The sequence below is a fragment of the Gorilla gorilla genome, chromosome 8 (assembly GCF_029281585.2).
Source record: "Gorilla gorilla gorilla isolate KB3781 chromosome 8, NHGRI_mGorGor1-v2.1_pri, whole genome shotgun sequence".
NCBI lineage: Eukaryota > Metazoa > Chordata > Mammalia > Primates > Hominidae > Gorilla > Gorilla gorilla.
Window position 1 is genome coordinate 147,738,264 of NC_073232.2, and position 26,319 is coordinate 147,764,582.

The window sequence follows — 26,319 nt, forward strand, 5'->3', positions numbered from 1 at the left end:
ATGGCAGTGTACATATTTCCTTGTTTATACAGATAGCAGTGCAGATATTTCCATTTTCATGCAGATAGCGGTGTAGATATTTCCATGTTTACACAGATAGAGGTGTAAATATTTCCATGTTTATACAGGTAGCAGTGTAGATATTTCCATGTTTATACAGATAGCGGTGTAGATGTATCCATGTTTATAGTGATAGCAGTGTAGTTATTTCCATGTCTATAAAGATAACGCTGTAGATATTTCCATGTTTATACGGATAACGATGATGATACTTCCATGTATATACAGATAGCGGTATATACAGATAGAGATAGCAGTGTAGATATTGGCTTGTTTATAGAGAAAGAGTTGTAGATGTTTCCATGTTGATAGAGACAGCGGTGTAGATATTTCCATGATCCTACAGATGGCGGTGTAGATATTTCAATGTTCATACAAATGGCGGTGAAGATATTTCCATGTTCATACAGATGGCGGTGTAGATATTTCCATCTTCATAGAGATAGCGGTGTAGATATTTCCATGTTCATACAGATAACGGTGCTAATATTTCCATGTTTATACAGGTAGCGGTGTAGTTATTTCCATGTTTATACAGATAGCAGTGTAGATATTTCCATGTTTATACATATAGCGGTGTAGATATTTCCAAGTTTATACAGATAGCTGTGTAGATATCTCCATCTTAATATAGATGGGGGTGTAGATATTTATATCTTCATACAGATGGCGGTGCAGATATTTCCATGTTCATACAGATGGCGGTGTAGATATTTGCATGTTTATAGAGATAGCGCTGTAGTTATTTCCATGTGTAAAGAGATAGCTTTGCAGATATTTCCATGTATATGCAGATCGCTGTGTAGATATTTCCATTTTCATGCAGATAGCGGTGTAGATATTTCCATGTTCAAACAGATAGCGGTGTAGATATTTCCATGTTCATGCAGATAGCAGTGTAGATATTTCCATGTTTATACAGATAGCGGTGAAGATGTATGCATGTTTACACAGATAGCTGTGTAGATATTTCCATGTTCATACAGATAGCGGTGTAGATATTTCCATGCTCATCCAGATGGCTGTGTAGATATATCCATGTTCATACAGATGGCGGTGAAGATATTTCCATGTTCATACAGATAGCGGTGTAGTTATTTCCATGTGTAAAGAGATAGCTGTGTAGATATTTCCATGTATATGCAGATAGCTGTGTAGATATTTCCATTTTCATGCAGATAGCGGTTTACATATTTCCATGTTCAAACAGATAGCGGTGTAGATATTTCCATGTTCATAGAGATAGCGGTGTAGATATTTCCATGTTCATACAGATAGCGGTGTAGATATTTCCATGTGCATACAGATGGCTGTGTAGATATATCCATGTTCATACTGAGGGCGGTGAAGATATTTCCATGTTCATAGAGATAGCGGTGTAGATATTTCCATGTTCATACAGATAGCGGTGCAGATATTTCCATGTTCATACTGATAGCGGTGTTGATATTTCCATGTTTATACAGATAGCGGTGTAGATATTTCCATGTTTAAACAGATAGCGGTGTAGATATTTCCATGTTTATACAGATTGCGGTGTAGCTATTTCCATGTTCATGCAGATAGCGGTGTATGTATTTCCATGTTCATACAGATAGCGGTGTAGATATTTCCATGTTCATACAGATAGCGGTGTATGTATTTCCATGTTCATACAGATAGCGGTGTAGGTATTTCCATGTTCATACAGATAGCGGTGTAGATATTTCCATGTTCATACAGATAGCGGTGTAGATATTTCCATTTTCATACAGATAGCGGTGTAGATATCTCCTTCTTAATACAGATGGCGGAGTAGATATTTATATGTACATACAGATGGCGGTGCAGATATTTCCATGTTCATACAGATAGCGGTGTAGCTATTTCCATGTTCATACCGATAGCGGTGTAGATATTTCCATGTTCATCCAGATGGCTGTGTAGACATATCCATGTTCATACAGATGGCGGTGAAGATAATTCCATGTTCATACAGATAGCGGTGTAGATATTTCCAAGTTCATACAGAGTGTGGTGTGGATATTTCCATATTCATACAGATAGAGGGGCTGATATTTCCATGTTCATACAGATAGCGGTGCTGATATTTCCATGTTTTTACAGGTAGCTGTGTAGATATTTCCATGTTTATACAGATAGCGGTGTAGATATTTCCATGTTTATACAGATAGCGGTGTAGATATCTCCATCTTAATACAGATGGTGGTGTAGATATTTATATGTTCATACAGATGGCCGTGCAGATATTTCCATGTTCATACAGATAGCGGTGTAGTTATTTCCATGTATAAAGCTATAGCTGTGTAGATACTTCCATGTATATGCAGATAGTTGTGTAGATATTTCCATTTTCATGCAGATAGCGGTTTAGATATTTCCATGTTCAAACAGATAGCGGTGTAGATATTTCCATCTTCATACAGTTAGCGGTGTAGATATTTCCATGTTTATACAGATAGCGGTGAAGATGTATGCATGTTTACTCAGATAGCGGTGTAGATATTTCCGTGTTCATACAGATAGCGGTGCAGATATTTCCATGTTCATACAGATAGCGGTGTAGATATTTCCATGTTTATACAGATAGCGGTGTAGATATTTCCATGTTTATACAGATAGCAGTGAAGATGTATGCATGTTTACACAGATAGCGGTGTAGATATTTCCATGTTCATACAGATAGCGGTGTAGATATTTCCATGTTCATACAGATAGCGGTGTAGATATTTCCATGTTCATACAGATAGCAGTGTATATATTTCCATGTTCATAGAGATAGCGGTGTAGATATTTCCATGTTCATACAGATAGCGGTGTAGGTATTTCCATGTTCGTACAGATAGCGGTGTAGATATTTCCATCTTCATAGAGATAGCGGTGTAGATGTTTCCATGTTCATATAGATAACGGTGCTGATATTTCCATGTTTATACAGGTAGCGGTGTAGTTATTTCCATGTTTATACAGATAGCAGTGTAGATATTTCCATGTTTGTACATATAGCGGTGTAGATATTTCCAAGTTTATACAGATAGCGGTGTAGATATCTCCATCTTAATATAGATGGGGGTGTAGATATTTATATCTTCATACAGATGGCGGTGCAGATATTTCCATGTTCATACAGATGGCGGTGTAGATATTTGCATGTTTATAGAGATAGCGCTGTAGTTATTTCCATGTGTAAAGAGATAGCTTTGCAGATATTTCCATGTATATGCAGATCGCTGTGTAGATATTTCCATTTTCATGCAGATAGCGGTGTAGATATTTCCATGTTCAAACAGATAGCGGTGTAGATATTTCCATGTTCATGCAGATAGCAGTGTAGATATTTCCATGTTTATACAGATAGCGGTGAAGATGTATGCATGTTTACACAGATAGCCGTGTATATATTTCCATGTTCATACAGATAGCGGTGTAGATATTTCCATGCTCATCCAGATGGCTGTGTAGATATATCCATGTTCATACAGATGGCGGTGAAGATATTTCCATGTTAATACAGATAGCGGTGTAGTTATTTCCATGTGTAAAGAGATAGCTGTGTAGATATTTCCCTGTATATGCAGATAGCTGTGTAGATATTTCCATTTTCATGCAGATAGCGGTTTAGATATTTCCATGTTCAAACAGATAGCGGTGTAGATATTTCCATGTTCATAGAGATAGCGGTGTAGATATTTCCATGTTCATACAGATAGCGGTGTAGATATTTCCATGTGCATACAGATGGCTGTGTAGATATATCCATGTTCATACTGATGGCGGTGAAGATATTTCCATGTTCATACAGATAGCGGTGTAGATATTTCCATGTTCATACAGATAGCGGTGTAGATATTTCCATGTTTAAACAGATAGCGGTGTAGATATTTCCATGTTCATACAGATAGCGGTGCTGATATTTCCAAGTTTATACAGATAGCGGTGAAGATATCTCCATCTTAATACAGATGGCGGTGTAGATATTTATATGTTCATACAGATGGCGGTGCAGTTATTTCCATGTTCATACAGATGGCGGAGTAGATATTTCCATGTTTATAGAGATAGCGGTGTAGTTATTTCCATGTGTATAGAGATAGCTTTGTGGATATTTCCATGTATATGCAGATAGCTGTGTAGATATTTCTATTTTCATGCAGATAGCGGTTTAGATATTTCCATGTTCAAACAGATAGCGGTGTAGATATTTCCATGTTTATACAGATAGCGGTGTAGATGTATCCATGTTCATACAGGTGGCGGTGTAGATAATTCCATGTTCATACAGATGGCGTTGAAGATATTTCCATGTTTATAGAGATATCGGTGTAGATATTTCCATGTTTACACAGGTAGTGGTGTAGATATTTCCATGTTTATAGAGATAGTGGTGTAGGTATTTCCATGCTTATAGGGATATCGGTGTACATATTTCCATGTTTATACAGATAGCGGTGTAGATATTTCCATGTTTACACAGATAGCAGTGTAGATGTTTCCATGTTTACACAGAAAGCGTTGTAGATATTTCCATGTTTATAGAGATATCGGTGTAGATATTTCCATGTTTATACAGATAGCAGTGTAGATATTTTCATGCTCATACACATGGCGGTGTAGATATTTCCATGGTTATATACATAACGGTGTATATATTTCCATGTTTACAGAGATAGAGGTGTACATTTTTCCATGTTTACAAAGATAGCAGTGTAGATATTTCCATGTTTACACAGATGGCGAAGTAAATATTTCCATGTTTATACTGATAGCGGTTTAGATATTTCCATGTTTATAGAGTTGGCGGTGTAGATATTTCCATGTTCCTACAGTTGGTGGTGTAGACATTTCCATGTTTACAAGATAGTGGTATAGATATTTCCAAGTTTATTCAGATAGCAGTGGAGATATTTCCACTTTTATGCAGATAGCGGTGCAGATATTTCCATGTTTATACAAAAATCGGTGTAGATATTTCCATGTTCCTACACATGGCGCCTTAGATATTTCCATGTTTATAGAGTTGGCGGTTTAGACATTTCCATGTTCATGTAGATGGCCGTGTAAATATTTCCATGTTTATACAGATAACGGTGTAGATATTTCCATCTTTATACACATAACGGTGTAGATATTTCCATGTTTGTAAAGATAGCGTTGTAGATATTTCCATGTTTACACAGATAGCGGTGTAGATATTTCCATGTTTATACAGATAGTGGTGTAGATATTTTCATGTTCATACAGATGGCGGTGTAGATAATTCCATGTTTATACAGATAGCGGTGTAATTATTTCCATCTTTATACACATAACGTTGTTGGTATTTCCATGTTTATACAGATTGCGGTGCAGATATTTCCATGTTTAAACAGGTAGCGGTGTAGAGATTTCCATCTTTATACAGATGGCTGTGTAGATATTTCCATGCTTATAGAGATAGCGGTGTAGATATTTCCATGTTTACACAGATAGCGGTGTAGATACTTCCATGTTTATAGAGATATCGGTGTTGATATTTCCATGTTCATACAGATAGCGGTTTAGATATTTCCATGTTCATACACATGGCGGTGTATTTATTTCCATGTTCATATACATGGCGGTGAAGATATTTCCATGTTTATAGAGATATCGGTGTAGATATTTTCATTTTTATAGAGATGGCGGTGTAGTTATTTCCAAGTTTATACAGACGGCGGTGTAGATATTTCCATTTTTATACAGATGGCGTTGTAGATGTTTCCATGTTTATACAGATAGCGGTGTAGATATTTCCATGTTCATACACATGGCGGTGTAGTTATTTCCATGTTCATACACATAGCGGTGTAGATATTTCCATGTTCATACAGATAGAGGGGCTGATATTTCCATGTTCATACAGATAGCGGTGCTGATATTTCCATGTTTCTAAAGGTAGCGGGGTAGATATTTCCATGTTTATACAGATAGCGGTGTAGATATTTCCATGTTTATACAGATAGCGGTGTAGATATTTCCATGTTTATACAGATAACGGTGTAGATATCTCCATCTTAATACAGATGGCCGTGTAGATATTTATATGTTCATACAGATGTCGTTGCAGATATTTCCATGTTCATACAGATGGCGGTGTAGATATTTCCATGTTCATACAGATAGCGGTGTAGATATTTCCATGTGTAAAGAGATAGCTGTGTAGATATTTCCATGTATATGGAGATAGCTCTGTAGATATTTCCATTTTCATGCAGATAGTGGTGAAGATATGTCCATGTTCAAACAGATAGCGGTGTAGATATTTCCATGTTCATACAGATAGCGGTGTAGATATTTCCATGTTTTTACAGATTGTGGTGAAGATATATGCATATTTACACAGATAGCGGTGTAGATATTTCCATGTTCATACAGATAGCGTTGTAGATATTTCCATGTTCATCCAGATGGCTGTGTAGATATATCCATGTTCATACAGATAGCGGTGTAGATATTTCCATGTTCATACAGGTAGTGGTGTAGATATTTCCATGTTCATACAGATAACGGTGCTGATATTTCCGTGTTTATACAGGTAGCGGTGTAGATATTTCCATGTTGATTCAGATAGCTTTGTATATATTTCCATGTTCATACAGATTGCGGTGTAGATATTTCCATGTTCATACATATAACGGTGCTGATATTTCCGTGTTTATACAGGTAGCGGTGTAGATATTTCCATGTTTATACAGATAGCGGTGTAGATATTTCCATGTTTATACATATAGCGGTGTAGATATTTCCAAGTTTATGCAGATAGCGGTGTAGATATCTCCATCTTAATATAGATGGGGGTGTAGATACTTATATCTTCATACAGATGGCGGTGCAGGTATTTCCATGTTCATACAGATGGCGGTGTAGATATTTGCATGTTTATAGAGAGAGCGCTGTAGTTATTTCCATGTGTAAAGAGATAGCTTTGTAGATATTTCCATGTATATGCAGATCGCTGTGTAGATATTTCCATTTTCATGCAGATAGCGGTGTAGATATTTCCATGTTCAGATAGCGGTGTAGATATTTCCATGTTCATGCAGATAGCAGTGTAGGTATTTCCATGTTTATACAGATAGCTGTGAAGATGTATGCATGTTTACACAGATAGCGCTGTAGATATTTCCATGTTCATACAGATAGCGGTGTAGATATTTCCATGCTCATCCAGATGGCTGTGTAGATATATCCATGTTCATACAGATGGCAGTGAAGGTATTTCCACGTTCATACAGATTGCGGTGTAGTTATTTCCATGTGTAAAGAGATAGCTGTGTTGATATTTCCATGTATATGCAGATAGCTGTGTAGATATTCCCATTTTCATGCAGATAGCGGTTTAGATATTTCCATTTTCAAACAGATAGCGGTGTAGATATTTCCATGTTCATAGAGATAGCGGTGTAGATATTTCCATGTTCATACAGATAGCGGTGTAGATATTTCCATGTTCATACAGATGGCTGTTTAGATATATCCATGTTCATACTGATGGCGGTGAAGATATTTCCATGTTCATACAGATAGCGGTGTAGATATTTCCATGTTCATACAGATAGCGGTGCAGATATTTCCATGTTCATACTGATAGTGGTGCTGATATTTCCATGTTTATAGAGATAGCGGTGTAGATATTTCCATGTTTATACAGATAGCGGTGTAGATATTTCCATGTTTATACTGATAGCGGTGTAGATATCTACTTCTTAATACAGATGGCGGAGTAGATATTTATATGTACATACAGATGGCGGTGCAGATATTTCCATGTTCATACAGATAGCGGTGTAGCTATTTCCATGTTCATACCGATAGCGGCATAGATATTTCCATGTTCATCCAGATGGCTGTGTAGACATATCCATGTTCATACAGATGGCGGTGAAGATAATTCCATGTTCATACACATAGCGGTGGAGATATTTCCTTGTTCATACAGAGTGTGGTGTAGATATTTTCATATTCATACAGATAGAGTGGCTGATATTTCCATGTTCATACAGATAGCGGTGCTGATATTTCCATGTTTTTACAGCTAGCGGAGTAGATATTTCCATGTTTATACAGATAGCGGTGTAGATATTTCCATGTTTATACAGATTGCGGTGAAGATGTATGCATATTTACACAGATAGCGGGTTAGATATTTCCATGTTCATACAGATAGCGGTGTAGTTATTTCCATGTTCATCCTGATGGCTGTGTAGATATATCCATGTTCATACAGATAGCGGTGTAGATATTTCCATGTTCATACAGGTAGTTGTGTAGATATTTCCATGTTCATACAGATAGCGGTGTAGCTATTTCCATGTTCATACAGATAGCAGTGTAGATATTTCCATCTTCATAGAGATAGCGGTGTAGGTACTTCCATGTTCATACAGATAACGGTGCTGATATTTCCATGTTTATACAGGTAGCGGTGTAGATATTTCCATGTTTATACAGATAGCGGTGTAGATATTTCCATGTTTATACATATAGCGCTGTAGATATTTCCAAGTTTATGCAGATAGCGGTGTAGATATCTCCATCTTAATATAGATGGGGGTGTAGATATTTATATCTTCATACAGATGGCAGTGCAGATATTTCCATGTTCATACAGATGGCGGTGTAGATATTTGCATGTTTATAGAGATAGTGCTGTAGTTATTTCCATGTGTAAAGAGATAGCTTTGTAGATATTTCCATGTATATGCAGATCGCTGTGTAGATATTTAAATTTTCATGCAGATAGCGGTGTAGATATTTCCATGTTCAAACAGATAGCGGTGTAGATATTTCCATGTTCATGCAGATAGCAGTGTAGATATTTCCATGTTTATACAGATAGCGGTGAAGATGTATGCATGTTTACACTGATAGCGGTGTAGATATTTCCATATTCATACAGATAGCGGTGTAGATATTTCCATGCTCATCCAGATGGCTGTGTAGATGTATCCATGTTCATACAGATGGCAGTGTAGATATTTGCATGTTTATAGAGATATCGCTGTAGTTATTCCCATGTGTAAAGAGATAGCTTTGTAGATATTTCCATGTATATGCAGATCGCTGTGTAGATATTTAAATTTTCATGCAGATAGCGGTGTAGATATTTCCATGTTCAAACAGATAGCGGTGTAGATATTTCCATGTTCATGCAGATAGCAGTGTAGATATTTCCATGTTTATACAGATAGCGGTGAAGATGTATGCATGTTTACACAGATAGCGGTGTAGATATTTCCATGTTCATACACATAGCGGTGTAGATATTTCCTTGTTTATACAGATAGCGGTGAAGATGTATGCATGTTTACACAGATAGTGGTGTAGATAGTTCCATGTTCATACAGATAGCGGTGTAGATATTTCCATGTTCATACAGATAGCGGTGTAGATATTTCCATGTTCATACAGATAGTGGTGTAGATATTTCCTTGTTTATACAGATAGCGGTGAAGATGTATGCATGTTTACACAGATAGCGGTGTAGATATTTCCATGTTCATACAGATAGCGGTGTAGATATTTCCATGCTCATCCAGATGGCTGTGTAGATGTATCCATGTTCATACAGATGGCGGTGTAGATATTTGCATGTTTATAGAGATAGCGCTGTAGTTATTTCCTTTTGTAAAGAGATAGCTTTGTAGATATTTCCATGTATATGCAGATCGCTGTGTAGATATTTCCATTTTCATGCAGATAGCGGTGTAGATATTTCCATGTTCAGATAGCGGTGTAGATATTTCCATGTTCATGCAGATAGCAGTGTAGGTATTTCCATGTTTATACAGATAGCTGTGAAGGTGTATGCATGTTTACACAGATAGCGGTGTAGATATTTCCATGTTCATACAGATAGCGGTGTAGATATTTCCATTTTCATGCAGATAGCGGTGTAGATATTTCCATGTTCATACAGATAGCGGTGTAGATATTTCCTTGTTTATACAGATAGCGGTGAAGGTGTATGCATGTTTACACAGATAGTGGTGTAGATATTTCCATGTTCATACAGATAGCGGTGTATATATTTCCATGTTCATACAGATAGCGGTGTAGATATTTCCATGTTTATACAGATATCGGTGAAGATGTATGCATGTTTACACAGATAGCTGTGTAGATATTTCCATGTTCATACAGATATCGGTGTAGATATTTCCATGTTCATACAGATAGCGGTGTAGATATTTCCATGTTCATACAGATAGCGGTGTAGATATTTCCATGTTCATACAGATAGCGGTGTAGATATTTCCATGTTCATACAGATAGCGGTGTAGATATTTCCTTGTTTATACAGATAGCGGTGAAGATGTATGCATGTTTACACAGATAGTGGTGTAGATAGTTCCATGTTCATACAGATAGCGGTGTAGATATTTCCATGTTCATACAGATAGCGGTGTAGATATTTCCATGTTCATACAGATAGTGGTGTAGATATTTCCTTGTTTATACAGATAGCGGTGAAGATGTATGCATGTTTACACAGATAGCGGTGTAGATATTTCCATGTTCATACAGATAGCGGTGTAGATATTTCCATGCTCATCCAGATGGCTGTGTAGATGTATCCATGTTCATACAGATGGCGGTGTAGATATTTGCATGTTTATAGAGATAGCGCTGTAGTTATTTCCTTTTGTAAAGAGATAGCTTTGTAGATATTTCCATGTATATGCAGATCGCTGTGTAGATATTTCCATTTTCATGCAGATAGCGGTGTAGATATTTCCATGTTCAGATAGCGGTGTAGATATTTCCATGTTCATGCAGATAGCAGTGTAGGTATTTCCATGTTTATACAGATAGCTGTGAAGGTGTATGCATGTTTACACAGATAGCGGTGTAGATATTTCCATGTTCATACAGATAGCGGTGTAGATATTTCCATTTTCATGCAGATAGCGGTGTAGATATTTCCATGTTCATACAGATAGCGGTGTAGATATTTCCTTGTTTATACAGATAGCGGTGAAGGTGTATGCATGTTTACACAGATAGTGGTGTAGATATTTCCATGTTCATACAGATAGCGGTGTATATATTTCCATGTTCATACAGATAGCGGTGTAGATATTTCCATGTTTATACAGATATCGGTGAAGATGTATGCATGTTTGCACAGATAGCTGTGTAGATATTTCCATGTTCATACAGATATCGGTGTAGATATTTCCATGTTCATACAGATAGCGGTGTAGATATTTCCATGTTCATACAGACAGCGGTGTAGATATTTCCATGTTCATACAGATAGCGGTGTAGATATTTCCATGTTCATACAGATAGCGGTGTAGATATTTCCATGTTCATACAGATAGCGGTGCAGATATTTCCATGTTCATACTGATAGCGGTGCTGATATTTCCATGTTTATACAGATAGCGGTGTAGATATTTCCATGTTTAAACAGATAACGGTGTAGATATTTCCATGTTTATACAGATACCGGTGTAGCTATTTCCATGTTCATACAGATAGCGGTGTATGTATTTCCATGTTCGTACAGATAGCGGTGTAGATATTTCCATGTTCATACAGATAACGGTGCTGATATTTCCATGTTTATACAGGTAGCGGTGTAGATATTTCCATGTGTATACAGATAGCGGTGTAGATATTTCCATGTTTATACATATAGCAGTGTAGATATTTCCAAGTTTTTGCAGATAGCGGTGTAGATATCTCCATCTTAATATAGATGGCGGTGTAGATATTTATATCTTCATACAGATGGCGGTGCAGATATTTCCATGTTCATACAGATGGCAGTGTAGATATTTGCATGTTTATAGAGATAGCGCTGTAGTTATTTCCATGTGTAAAGAGATAGCTTTGTAGATATTTCCATGTATATGCAGATCGCTGTGTAGATATTTCCATTTTCATGCAGATAGCGGTGTAGATATTTCCATGTTCATGCAGATAGCGGTGTAGATATTTCCATGTTCAGATAGCCGTGTAGATATTTCCATGTTCATACAGATAGCAGTGTAGGTATTTCCATGTTTATACAGATAGCTGTGAAGATGTATGCATGTTTACACAGATAGCGGTGTAGATATTTCCGCGTTCATACAGATAGCGGTGTAGATATTTCCATGCTCATCCAGATGGCTGTGTAGATATATCCATGTTCATACAGATGGCGGTGAAGGTATTTCCACGTTCATACAGTTTGCGGTTTAGTTATTTCCATGTGTAAAGAGATAGCTGTGTAGATATTTCCATGTATATGCAGATAGCTGTGTAGACATTTCCATTTTCATGCAGATAGCGGTTTAGATATTTCCATGTTCAAACAGATAGCGGTGTAGGTATTTCCATCTTCATAGAGATAGCGGTGTAGATATTTCCATGTTCATACAGGTAGCGGTGTAGATATTTCCATGTTCATACAGATGGCTGTGTAGATATATCCATGTTCATACTGATGGCGGTGAAGATATTTCCATGTTCATACAGATAGCGGTGTAGATATTTCCATGTTCATACAGATAGCAGTGCAGATATTTCCATGTTCATACTGATAGTGGTGCTGATATTTCCATGTTTATACAGATAGCGGTGTAGATATTTCCATGTTTATACAGATAGCGGTGTAGATATCTACTTCTTAATACAGATGGCGGAGTAGATATTTATATGTACATACAGATGGCGGTGCAGATATTTCCATGTTCATACAGATAGCGGTGTAGCTATTTCCATGTTCATACCGATAGTGGCGTAGATATTTCCCTGTTCATCCAGATGGCTGTGTAGACATATCCATGTTCATACAGATGGCAGTGAAGATAATTCCATGTTCATACACATAGCGCTGTAGATATTTCCTTGTTCATACAGAGTGTGGTGTAGATATTTCCATATTCATACAGATAGAGGGGCTGATATTTCCATGTTCATACAGATAGCGGTGCTGATATTTCCATGTTTTTACAGGTAGCGGTGTAGATATTTCCATGTTTATACAGATAGCGGTTTAGATATTTCCATGTTTATACAGATAGCGGTGTAGATATTTCCATGTTTATACAGATAGCGGTGTATATATCTCCATCTTAATACAGATGGCGGTGTAGATATTTATATGTTCATACAGATGGCCGTGCAGATATTTCCATGTTCATACAGATAGCGGTGTAGTTATTTCCATGTATAAAGATATATCTGGGTAGATACTTCCATGTACATGCAGATAGTTGTGTAGATATTTCCATTTTCATGCAGATAGCGGTTTAGATATTTCCATGTTCAAACAGATAGCGGTGTAGATATTTCCATCTTCATACAGTTAGCGGTGTAGATATTTCCATGTTTATACAGATAGCGGTGAAGATGTATGCATGTTTACTCAGATAGCGGTGTAGATATTTCCGTGTTCATACAGATAGCGGTGTAGATATTTCCATGTTCATACAGATAGCGGTGTAGATATTTCCATGTTTATACAGATAGCAGTGAAGATGTATGCATGTTTACACAGATAGCGGTGTAGATATTTCCATGTTCATACAGATAGCGGTGTAGATATTTCCATGTTCATACAGATAGCGGTGTAGATATTTCCATGTTCATACAGATAGCAGTGTATATATTTCCATGTTCATACAGATAGTGGTGTAGATATTTCCATGTTCACACAGATACCGGTGTAGATATTTCCATGTTCGTACAGATAGCGGTGTAGATATTTCCATCTTCATAGAGATAGCGGTGTAGATATTTCCATGTTCATACAGATAGCGGTGTAGATATTTCAATGTTCGTACAGATAGCGGTGTAGATATTTCCATCTTCATAGAGATAGCGGTGTAGATATTTCCATGTTCATATAGATAACGGTGCTGATATTTCCATGTTTATACAGGTAGCGGTGTAGTTATTTCCATGTTTATACAGATAGCAGTGTAGATATTTCCATTTTTATACATATAGCGGTGTAGATATTTCCAAGTTTATACAGATAGCGGTGTAGATATCTCCATCTTAATATAGATGGGGGTGTAGATATTTATATCTTCATACAGATGGCGGTGCAGATATTTCCATGTTCATACAGATGGCGGTGTAGATATTTGCATGTTTATAGAGATAGGGCTGTAGTTATTTCCATGTGTAAAGAGATAGCTTTGTAGATATTTCCATGTATATGCAGAGCGCTGTGTAGATATTTCCATTTTCATGCAGATAGCGGTGTAGATATTTCCATGTTCAAACAGATAGCGGTGTAGATATTTCCATGTTCATGCAGATAGCAGTGTAGATATTTCCATGTTTATACAGATAGCGGTGAAGATGTATGCATGTTTACACAGATAGCCGTGTATATATTTCCATGTTCATACAGATAGCGGTGTAGATATTTCCATGTTCATAGAGATAGCGGTGTAGATATTTCCATGTTCATACAGATAGCGTTGTAGATATTTCCATGTGCATACAGATGGCTGTGTAGATATATCCATGTTCATACTGATGGCGGTGAAGATATTTCCATGTTCATACAGATAGCGGTGTAGATATTTCCATATTCATACAGATAGCGGTGCAGATATTTCCATGTTCATACTGATAGCGGTGCTGATATTTCCATGTTTATACAGATAGCGGTGTAGATATTTCCATGTTTAAACAGATAGCGGTGAAGATATTTCCATGTTTATACAGATTGCGGTGTAGCTATTTCCATGTTCATACAGATAGCGGTGTATGTATTTCCATGTTCATACAGATAGCGGTGTAGATATTTCCATGTTCATACAGATAGCGGTGTATGTATATCCATGTTCATACAGATAGCGGTGTAGATATTTCCATGTTCATACAGATAGCGGTGTAGATATTTCCATGTTCATACAGAAAGCGGTGTAGATATTTCCATGTTCATACAGATAGCGGTGCTGATATTTCCAAGTTTATACAGATAGCGGTAAAGATATCTCCATTTTAATACAGATGGCGGTGTAGATATTTATATGTTCATACAGATGGCGGTGCAGTTATTTCCATGTTCATACAGATGGCGGTGTAGTTATTTCCATGTGTATAGAGATAGCTTTGTGGATATTTCCATGTATATGCAGATAGCTGTGTAGATATTTCTATTTTCATGCAGATAGCGGTTTAGATATTTCCATGTTCATACAGATAGCGGTGTAGATATTTCCATGTTTATACAGATAGCGGTGAAGATGTATGCATGTTTACACAGATAGCGGTGTTGATATTTCCATGTTCATACAGATCACGGTGTAGATATTTCCATGTTAATCCAGATGGCTGTGTAGACATATCCATGTTCATACAGATGGCGGTGAAGATATTTCCATGTTCATACAGATATCGGTGTAGATATTTCCATGTTCATACAGATAGCGGAGTAGATATTTCCATCTTCATACAGATGGCTGTGTATATATATCCATGTTCATACAGATGGCGTTGAAGATATTTCCATGTTCATAGAGATAGCGGTGTAGATATTTCCATGTTCATACAGATAGCGGGGTAGATATTTCCATGTTCATACCGATAGCGGTGCTGATATTTCCATGTTTATACAGGTAGCGGTGTAGATATTTCCATGTTTATACAGATAGCGGTGTAGCTATTTCCATGTTCATACAGATAGCGGTTTAGATATTTCCATGTTCATCCGGATGGCTGTGTAGATATATCCATGTTCATACAGATGGCGGTGAAGATATTTCCATGTTCATACAGATAGCGGTGTAGATATTTCCATGTTCATACAGATAGCGGTGTAGACATTTCCATGTTCATACAGATAGAGGGGCTGATATTTCCATGTTCATACAGATAGCGGTGCTGATATTTCCATGTTTCTACAGGTAGCGGGGTAGATATTTCCATGTTTATACAGATAGCGGTGTAGATATTTCCATGTTTATACAGATAGCGGTGTAGATATTTCCATGTTTATACAGATAACGGTGTAGATATCTCCATCTTAATACAGATGGCCGTGTAGATATTTATATGTTCATACAGATGTCGTTGCAGATATTTCCATGTTCATACAGATGGCGGTGTAGATATTTCCATGTTCATACAGATAGCGGTGTAGATATTTCCATGTGTAAAGAGATAGCTGTGTAGATATTTCCATGTATATGGAGATAGCTCTGTAGATATTTCCATTTTCATGCAGATAGCGGTGTAGATATTTCCATGTTCAAACAAATAGCGGTGTAGATATTTCCATGTTCATACAGATAGCGGTGTAGATATTTCCATGTTTATACAGATTGTGGTGAAGATGTATGCATATTTACACAGATAGCGGTGTAGATATTTCCATGTTCATACAGATAGCGTTGTAGATATTTCCATGTTCATCCAGATGGCTGTGTAGATATATCCATGTTCATGCAGATAGCGGTGTAGATATTTCCATGTTCATACAGGTAGTGGTGTAGATATTTCCATGTTCATACAGATAGCGGTGTAGCCATTTCCATGTTCATACAGATAGCTTTGTAGATATTTCCATGTTCATACAGATAGCGGTGTAGATATTTCCATGTTCAAACAGATAACGGTGCTGATATTTCCATGTTTATACAGGTAGCGGTGTAGATATTTCCATGTTTATACAGATATCGGTGTAGATATTTCCATGTTTATACATATAGCGGTGTAGATATTTCCAAGTTTATGCAGATAGCGGTGTAGATATCTCCATCTTAATATAGATGGGGGTGTAGATATTTATATCTTCATACAGATGGTGGTGCAGATATTTCCATGTTCATACAGATGGCGGTGTAGATATTTGCATGTTTATAGAGATAGCGCTGTAGTTATTTCCATGTGTAGAGATAGCTTTGTAGATATTTCCATGTATATGCAGATCGCTGTGTAGATATTTCCATTTTCATGCAGATAGCGGTGTAGATATTTCCATGTTCAGATAGCGGTGTAGATATTTCCATGTTCATGTAGATAGCAGTGTAGGTATTTCCATGTTTATACAGATAGCTGTGAAGATGTATGCATGTTTACACAGATAGCTGTGTAGATATTTCCATGTTCATACAGGTAGCGGTCTAGGTATTTCCATGCTCATCCAGATGGCTGTGTAGATATATCCATGTTCATACAGATGGCGGTGAAGGTATTTCCACGTTCATACAAATTGCGGTGTAGTTATTTCCATGTGTAAAGAGATAGCTGTGTAGATATTTCCATGTATATGCAGATAGCTGTGTAGATATTTCCATTTTCATGCAGATAGCCGTTTAGATATTTCCATGTTCAAACAGATAGCGGTGTAGATATTTCCACGTTCATAGAGATAGCGGTGTAGATATTTCCATGCTCATACAGATAGCGGTGTAGATATTTCCATGTTCATACAGATGTCTGTGTAGATATATCCATGTTCATACTGATGGCGGTGAAGATATTTCCATATTCATACAGATAGAGGGGCTGATATTTCCATGTTCATACAGATAGCGGTGCTGACATTTCCATGTTTTTACAGGTAGCGGAGTAGATATTTCCATGTTTATACAGATAGCGGTGTTGATATTTCCATGTTTATACAGATTGCGGTGAAGATGTATGCATATTTTCAGAGATAGCGTTGTAGATATTTCAATGTTCATACAGATAGCGGTGTAGATATTTCCATGTTCATCCTGATGGCTGTGTAGATATATCCATGTTCATACAGATAGCGGTGTAGATACTTCCATGTTAATACAGGTAGTGGTGTAGATATTTCCATGTTCATACAGATAGCGGTGTTGGTATTTCCATGTTCATACAGATAGCGGTGTAGATATTTCCATCTTCATAGAGATAGCGGTGTTGGTACTTCCATGTTCATACAGATAACGGTGCTGATATTTCCATGTTTATACAGGTAGCGGTGTAGATATTTCCATGTTTATACAGATAGCGGTGTAGATATTTCCACGTTTATACATATAGCGGTGTAGATATTTCCAAGTTTTTGCAGATAGCGGTGTAGATATCTCCATCTTAATATAGAAGGGGGTGTAGATATTTATATCTTCATACAGATGGCGGTGCAGATATTTCCATGTTCATACAGATGGCGGTGTAGATATTTGCATGTTTATAGAGATAGCGCTGTAGTTATTTCCATGTGTAAAGAGATAGCTTTGTAGATATTTCCATGTATATGCAGATCGCTGTGTAGATATTTTAATTTTCATGCAGATAGCGGTGTAGATATTTCCATGTTCAAACAGATAGCGGTGTAGATATTTCCATGTTCATGCGATAGCAGTGTAGATATTTCCATGTTTATACAGATAGCGGTGAAGATGTATGCATGTTTACACAGATAGCGGTGTAGATATTTCCATGTTCATACAGATATCGGTGTAGATATTTCCTTGTTTATACAGATAGCGGTGAAGATGTATGCATGTTTACACAGATAGTGGTGTAGATATTTCCATGTTCATACAGATAGCGGTGTAGATATTTCCATGATCATACAGATAGCGGTGTAGTTATTTCCATGTTCATACAGATAGCGGTGTAGATATTTCGATGTTCATACAGATAGCGGTGTAGATATTTCCATGTTCATACAGATAGCGGTGCAGATATTTCCATGTTCATACTGATAGCGGTGCTGATATTTCCATGTTTATACAGATAGCGGTGTAGATATTTCCATGTTTAAACAGATAGCGGTGTAGATATTTCCATGTTTATACAGATAGCGGTGTAGCTATTTCCATGTTCATACAGATAGCGGTGTATGTATTTCCATGTTCATACAGATAGCGGTGTAGATATTTCCATGTTCATACAGATAGCGGTGTTTGTATTTCCATGTTCATACAGATAGCGGTGTAGATATTTCCATGTTTATACAGATAGCGGTGTAGATATTTCCATGTTCATCCAGGAGGCTGTGTCGATATATCCATGTTCATGCAGATGGCGGTGAAGATATTTCCATGTTCATACAGATAGCGGTGTAGTTATTTCCTTGTGTAAAGAAATAGCTGTGTAGATATTTACATGTATATGCAGATAGCTGTTTAGCTATTTCCATTTACATGCTGATAGCGGTTTAGATATTTCCATGTTGAAACAGATAGCGGTGTAGATATTTCCATGTTCATACAGATAGCAGTGTAGATATTTCCATGTTCATTCAGATAGTGGTTTAGATATTTCCATCTTCATAGAGATAGCGGTGTGGATATTTCCATGTTCATACAGATAGCGGTGCTGATATTTCCATGTTTATACAGGTAGCGGTGTAGTTATTTCCATGTTTATACAGATAGCGGTGTAGATATTTCCATGTTTATGCAGATAGCGGTGTAGATATTTCCAAGTTTATACAGATAGCGGTGAAGATATCTCCATCTTAATACAGATGGCGGTGTAGATATTTATATGTTCATACAGATGGCGGTGCAGATATTTCCATGTTCATACAGATGGCGGTTTAGATATTTCCATGTTTATAGAGATAGCGGTGTAGTTGTTTCCATGTGTAAAGAGATAGCTTTGTAGATATTTCCATGTATATGCAGATAGCTGTGTAAATATTTCTATTTTCATGCAGATAGCGGTTTAGATATTTCCATGTTCAAACAGATTGCGGTGTAGATATTTCCATGTTCATACAGATAGCGGTATAGATATTTCCATGTTTATATAGATAGCGGTGAAGATGTGTGCATGTTTACACAGATAGCGGTGTAGATATTTCCATGTTCATACAGATCGCGGTGTAGATATTTCCATGTTCATCCAGATGGCTGTGTAGACATATCCATGTTCATACAGATGGCGGTGAAGATATTTCCATGTTCATACAGATGTTCGTGCAGATATTTCCATGTTCATACAGATGGCGGTGTAGATATTTCCATGTTCAAACAGATAGCGGTGTAGATATTTCCATGTTCGTACAGATAGCGGTGTAGATATTTCCACGTTTATACAGATAGCGGTGTAGATATCTCCATCTTAATAGAGATGGCGGTGTAGACATTTATATGTTCATACAGATGGCGGTGCAGATATTTCCATGTTCATACAGATGGCGGTGTAGATATTTCCATGTTTATAGTGATAGTGGTGTAGTTATTTCCATGTGTAAAGAGATAGCTTTGTAGATATTTCCATGTATATGCAGATAGCTGTGTAGATATTTACATTTTCATGCAGATAGCGGTGTAGATATTTCAATGTTGAAGCAGATAGCGGTGTAGATATTTCCATGTTCATTCAGATAGCGGTGTAGATATTTCCATGTTTATACAGATAGCGGTGAAGATGTATGCATGTTTACACTGATAGCGGTGTAGATATTTCCATGTTCATACAGATGGCGGTGTAGATATTTCCATGTTTTTACAGATAGCAGTGTAGATATTTCCATCTTTATACACATAACGGTGTAGATATTTCCATGTTTATACACATGGCGGTGTAGATATTTCCATACCAATACAGATGGCGGTGTAGATATTTCCATGTTTATAGATATAGCGTTGTAGGTATTTCCATGTTTACACAGACAGCGGTGTAGATATTTCCATGTTTACACAGATAGAGGTGTAGATATTTCCTTGTTTATAGAGATAGCGGTGTAGATATTTCCATGTTTATACAGATATCAGTGTAGATATTTCCAGGTTTATACAGAGAGTAGTGTAGATATTTCCATGTTTATATAGATGGCTGTGTGGATATTTCCATGTTTATAGAGATAGCGGTGTAGATATCTCCATGTTTACACAGATAGCGGTGTAGATATTTCCATGTTTACACAGATAGCGGTGTAGACATTTCCATGTTCATACAGATAGCGGTGTAGATAATTCCATGTGTGTACAGATAACGGTGTAGATATTTACATATTCCTACAGATGGCTGTGTAGATATTTCCATGTTTGTACAGATAGCGGTGTAGATATTTCCATGTTTTCACAGATAGTGGTGTAGATATTTCCATGTTTACACAGATAGCGGTGTAGATATTTCCATGTTTATACAGATAGCGGTGTAGATATTTCCATGTCTATACAGATAGCGGTGTGGATATTTCCAAGTTTATACAGATAGCGGTGTAGATATTTCCATGGTTATAGAGATAGCGGTGTAGATATTTCCATGTTTATACAGATAGCAGTGTAGATAATTCCATGTGTACACAGATAACGGTGTAGATATTTACATATTCCTACAAGTGGCTGTGTAGATATTTCCATGTTTATACAGATAGCAGTGTAGATATTTCCATGTTTACAGAGATAGCGGTGTAGATATTTCCATGTTCCTACAATTGGTGGTGTAGATATTTCCATGTTTACACAGATAGCGGTGTAGACATTTCCATGTTTACACAGATAGCGGTGTAGACATTTCCATGTTTACACAGATAGCGGTGTAGATGTTTCCATGTTTATACAGATAGTGGTGTAGATATTTCCATGTTAATAGAGTTGGCGGTGTAGATATTTCCATGTTTATATAGTTGGCAGCGGAGATATTTCCATGTTCATACAGATGGCGGTGAAGATATTTCCATGTTTATGCACATAACGGTGTAGACATTTCCAAGTTTTAAGAGATAGCGGTGTAGATATTTCCATGTGTATTCAGATATCGGTGTAGATATTTACATGTGTATACAGATAATGGTGTAGATATTTACATGTTCCTACAGATGGCTGCGTAGGTATTTCCATGTTTATACAAATAGCGGTGTAGATATTCCCATGATTATAGAGATAGCGGTGTAGGTATTTCCATGTTCCTACAGTTGGTGGGGTAGATATTTCCATGTTTACACAGATAGTGCTGTAGATATTTCCAAGTTTATGCAGATAGCGGTGTAGATATTTCCAATTTTATGCAGATAGCGGTGTAGGTATTTCCATGTTTAAACAGAAAGCGGTGCAGATATTTCCATGTTCCTACACAAGGCGCTGTAGATATTTCCATGTTTATAGAGTTGGCGGTTTGGACATTTCCATGTTCATACAGATGGCGGTGTAGATATTTCCATGTTTATACAGATAGCGGTGTAGATGTATCCATGTTCATACAGGTGGCGGTGTAGATAATTCCATGTTCATACAGATGGCGTTGAAGATATTTCCATGTTTATAGAGATATCGGTGTAGATATTTCCATGTTTACACAGGTAGTGGTGTAGATATTTCCATGTTTATAGAGATAGTGGTGTAGGTATTTCCATGCTTATAGGGATATCGGTGTAGATATTTCCATGTTTATACAGATAGCGGTGTAGATATTTCCATGTTTACACAGATAGCAGTGTAGATGTTTCCATGTTTACACAGAAAGCGTTGTAGATATTTCCATGTTTATAGAGATATCGGTGTAGATATTTCCATGTTTATACAGATAGCAGTGTAGATATTTTCATGCTCATACACATGGCGGTGTAGATATTTCCATGGTTATATACATAACGGTGTATATATTTCCATGTTTACAGAGATAGAGGTGTATATTTTTCCATGTTTACAAAGATAGCAGTGTAGATATTTCCATGTTTACACAGATGGCGAAGTAAATATTTCCATGTTTATACTTTTAGCGATTTAGATATTTCCATGTTTATAGAGTTGGCGGTGTAGATATTTCCATGTTCCTACAGTTGGTGGTGTAGACATTTCCATGTTTACAAGATAGTGGTATAGATATTTCCAAGTTTATTCAGATAGCAGTGGAGATATTTCCACTTTTATGCAGATAGCGGTGTAGATATTTCCATGTTTATACAAAAATCGGTGTAGATATTTCCATGTTCCTACACATGGTGCCATAGATATTTCCATGTTTATAGAGTTGGCGGTTTAGACATTTCCATGTTCATATAGATGGCCGTGTAAATATTTCTATGTTTATACAGATAACGGTGTAGATATTTCCATCTTTATACACATAACGGTGTAGATATTTCCATGTTTGTAGAGATAGCGTTGTAGATATTTCCATGTTTACACAGATAGCGGTGTAGATATTTCCATGTTTATATAGATAGTGGTGTAGATATTTTCATGTTCATACAGATGGCGGTGTAGATAATTCCATCTTTATACAGATAGCGGTGTAATTATTTCCATCTTTATACACATAACGTTGTTGGTATTTCCATGTTTATACAGATTGCGGTGCAGATATTTCCATGTTTAAACAGGTAGCGGTGTAGATATTTCCATCTTTATACAGATGGCTGTGTAGATATTTCCATGCTTATAGAGATAGCGGTGTAGATATTTCCATGTTTACACAGATAGTGGTGTAGATGTTTCCATGTTTATAGAGATATCGGTGTTGATATTTCCATGTTCATACAGATAGCAGTGTAGATATTTCCATGTTCATACACATGGCGGTGTATTTATTTCCATGTTCATATACATGGCGGTGAAGATATTTCCATGTTTATAGAGATATCGGTGTAGATATTTCCCTTTTTATAGAGATGGCGGTGTAGTTATTTCCAAGTTTATACAGACGGCGGTGTAGATATTTCCATTTTTATACAGATGGCGTTGTAGATGTTTCCATGTTTATACAGATAGTGGTGTAGATATTTCCATGTTCATACATATGGCGGTGTAGTTATTTCCATGTTCATACACATAGCGGTGTAGATATTTCCATGTTCATACAGATAGAGGGGCTGATATTTCCATGTTCATACAGATAGCGGTGCTGATATTTCCATGTTTCTAAAGGTAGCGGGGTAGATATTTCCATGTTTATACAGATAGCGGTGTAGATATTTCCATGTTTATACAGATAGCGGTGTAGATATTTCCATGTTTATACAGATAACGGTGTAGATATCTCCATCTTAATACAGATGGCCGTGTAGATATTTATATGTTCATACAGATGTCGCTGCAGATATTTCCATGTTCATACAGATGGCGGTGTAGATATTTCCATGTTCATACAGATAGCGGTGTAGATATTTCCACGTGTAAAGAGATAGCTGTGTAGATATTTCCATGTATATGGAGATAGCTCTGTAGATATTTCCATTTTCATGCAGATAGTGGTGTAGATATGTCCATGTTCAAACAGATAGCGGTGTAGATATTTCCATGTTCATACAGATAGCGGTGTAGATATTTCCATGTTTATACAGATTGTGGTGAAGATGTATGCATATTTACACAGATAGCGGTGTAGATATTTCCATGTTCATACAGATAGCGTTGTAGATATTTCCATGTTCATCCAGATGACTGTGTAGATATATCCATGTTCATACAGATAGCGGTGTAGATATTTCCATGTTCATACAGGTAGTGGTGTAGATATTTCCATGTTCATACAGATAGCGGTGCAGATATTTCCATGTTGATTCAGATAGCTTTGTATATATTTCCATGTTCATACAGATTGCGGTGCAGATATTTCCATGTTCATACAGATAACGGTGCTGATATTTCCGTGTTTATACAGGTAGCGGTGTAGATATTTCCATGTTTATACAGATAGCGGTGTAGATATTTCCATGTTTATACATATAGCGGTGTAGATATTTCCAAGTTTATGCAGATAGCGGTGTAGATATCTCCATCTTAATATAGATGGGGGTGTAGATACTTATATCTTCATACAGATGGCGGTGCAGATATTTCCATGTTCATACAGATGGCGGTGTAGATATTTGCATGTTTATAGAGATAGCGCTGTAATTATTTCCATGTGTAAAGAGATAGCTTTGTAGATATTTCCATGTATATGCAGATCGCTGTGTAGATATTTCCATTTTCATGCAGATAGCGGTGTAGATATTTCCATGTTCAGATAGCGGTGTAGATATTTCCATGTTCATGCAGATAGCAGTGTAGGTATTTCCATGTTTATACAGATAGCTGTGAAGATGTATGCATGTTTTCACAGATAGCGGTGTAGATATTTCCATGTTCATACAGATAGCGGTGTAGATATTTCCATGCTCATCCAGATGGCTGTGTAGATATATCCATGTTCATACAGATGGCGGTGAAGGTATTTCCACGTTCATACAGATTGCGGTGTAGTTATTTCCATGTGTAAAGAGATAGCTGTGTTGATATTTCCATGTATATGCAGATAGCTGTGTAGATATTCCCATTTTCATGCAGATAGCGGTTTAGATATTTCCATTTTCAAACAGATAGCGGTGTAGATATTTCCATGTTCATAGAGATAGCGGTGTAGATATTTCCATGTTCATGCAGATAGCGGTGTAGATATTTCCATGTTCATACAGATGGCTGTTTAGATATATCCATGTTCATACTGATGGCGGTGAAGATATTTCCATGTTCATACAGATAGCGGTGTAGATATTTCCATGTTCATACAGATAGCGGTGCAGATATTTCCATGTTCATACTGATAGTGGTGCTGATATTTCCATGTTTATAGAGATAGCGGTGTAGATATTTCCATGTTTATACAGATAGCGGTGTAGATATTCCCATGTTTATACTGATAGCGGTGTAGATATCTACTTCTTAATACAGATGGCGGAGTAGATATTTATATGTACATACAGATGGCGGTGCAGATATTTCCATGTTCATACAGATAGCGGTGTAGCTATTTCCATGTTCATACCGTTAGCGGCATAGATATTTCCATGTTCATCCAGATGGCTGTGTAGACATATCCATGTTCATACAGATGGCGGTGAAGATAATTCCATTTTCATACACATAGCGGTGGAGATATTTCCTTGTTCATACAGAGTGTGGTGTAGATATTTCCATATTCATACAGATAGAGGGGCTGATATTTCCATTTTCATACAGATAGCGGTGCTGATATTTCCATGTTTTTACAGGTAGCGGAGTAGATATTTCCATGTTTATACAGATAGCGGTGTAGATATTTCCATGTTTATACAGATTGCGGTGAAGATGTATGCATATTTACACAGATAGCGGTGTAGATATTTCCATGTTCATACAGATAGCGGTGTAGTTATTTCCATGTTCATCCTGATGGCTGTGTAGATATATCCATGTTCATACAGATAGCGGTGTAGATGTTTCCATGTTCATACAGGTAGTGGTGTAGATATTTCCATGTTCATACAGATAGCGGTGTAGCTATTTCCATGTTCATACAGATAGCGGTGTAGATATTTCCATCTTCATAGAGATAGCGGTGTAGGTACTTCCATGTTCATACAGATAACGGTGCTGATATTTCCAT